We start from the raw sequence: 1,922 nt of genomic DNA, 5'->3' as shown, positions 1-1,922 counted from the left end.
TGTTCATATGCTCACAATCCCCTACAGCTTTGCCTCCGCCACTCATACTGAACCCTTATCCCTTGAGAACCGCGGTGCCAGTCCGTGTTTACCCCTGATTCCAAAACGCACACGAGGGTGAGAACCTTTCCTCTTATTTCGCCGTAGTTTCGTATTTTATGGTCTGCGTTTGTATTGAGGAAGGGGGAAAGGAAACTCCAGCAATTATGGGTCAAATTATGAACGAGCAGGAAAGACATGTGACTGATTGTTTTAAGCCAGCTCGGCCATGGCATTTGCTTGAGTCACTGTGGATGTATAATGTATTGTAGAGTATTAGACATGAACAGTATTTATTTTTCTTTTGACCCATTTAACAACAATTTAACAGTGATATGGCACTTTTCAATAAGTCCGTACTATACTGGAGCTATGGATAGCAAGCGATTTCTGATTCGAAAGCCAACAGATCAATGCTTAAGCCATAAATTTCCCCACAGCATTAAATTGCTAGACAAAGTTCATGCTAATCACAAGTTTATGTAAAAAAATATATGATGAAACCATGTCCTGGAGAAAAGCATAGCTGATCAAAGGATAATAAATCATAAGCTGTCCTATGAGCTGTGATGTCAATATGTTGTCTATATTGGCTACATATGTACTTTATATTGTTAATACAATGTTATTATCACACGATGTAAATACCATACATGTAAATAGAATAAATAGATTAACCATTGCGATTAGCGAAGTAAAGTGTTCGAACTGAATATGCAAGACGAGTATTAGAAAATGCCTTTGGCAATATGTGCTCAAAATTCCAGGTGTTTCAGGAACCAAAGCTAAAATATGTGAGGAGTTTCATCTTAACAGTTGTGATGCTTCATAATTATCCTATGGTAAAATGTGGGTGGAGGAATCACACCATGGGTTCCTTAATTAATCAGTGGATGGCAATAGGACAGACTGGTGAAAGATTGCAAGCCTTTGACAAAAGACATTCCAACACTACCGGAATAATATAAGAAATAACCGTGAAAAAATGGTTATTTAGCAGTAGGAAAATATGTTGTCTATTATAGTCATAAGCTTGTTGATGTTGCAATTTCTGGTTTGATATAGTTATATTGTTATTGTTTTTGTTATTTCCTACTCTTTGTATTTATAAGGATTGTTGGTATTCATTAATAAAGTAATAAGTGATAAGTAATAAGTAATAAGTAATAAGTAATAAGTAATAAGTAATAAAAGTGTAAATATGTACGTATATTAGAGCGCTCACCAATAATAACGGAAATATCCCAGGCAAAAACATCAACAACAGCACTAACACGTGCTTTCGTATATATGTATAGGTACGTTAGCATATATGATAAGCATTATTTTCATGATTATGTAATATGGTCTTAAATCATATCTGTTATACATTTTTTTTTCAAATTAGGAGTTTTTCGTTGCATTGAACTATATTTACCGTTGTCTCATTTCATTATTTATTTTCCGGACATGCACTGTCTACCAAGGAGCGTGGCATTACTATGTGGCAGGCTATTTAACATTTCCGTGAACTTCGGAAGAAAAAACTTGCATAGACTGTGATCTGGGTTGCATTCCATTCGCTAGTCGTTACCAAGGCAATGCTAAATTATGTGTCAGAAACTAATATGAACAGAGAAAAACAACAACAACATAGTGCAATTTTGTAGAATCTAGTTATCATAACACATGGTAACATAATAGCCAGATAAACATAAAAAAAAACTAATTTAATTCATTTTAGCATCTACGTACGAATATTTTTTCGTATCAAACCGATAACGAAATCATAAATGATAAGACCTTTTGTGATTTTTGGTCATCTCTCTGTAAACTGACGAATCAAAAATAGGTAAAAGGAAACATCAGAGTGGAAGCATAATCGAGGGCCATTAGGAATTTTG

The sequence above is a fragment of the Penaeus japonicus genome, unplaced genomic scaffold (genome assembly GCF_977035675.1).
Source record: "Penaeus japonicus unplaced genomic scaffold, GWHDUDI00000001_assembly GWHDUDI00000014, whole genome shotgun sequence".
Taxonomy (NCBI): Eukaryota; Metazoa; Arthropoda; class Malacostraca; order Decapoda; family Penaeidae; genus Penaeus; species Penaeus japonicus.
This window is presented reverse-complemented; position numbering follows the sequence as displayed.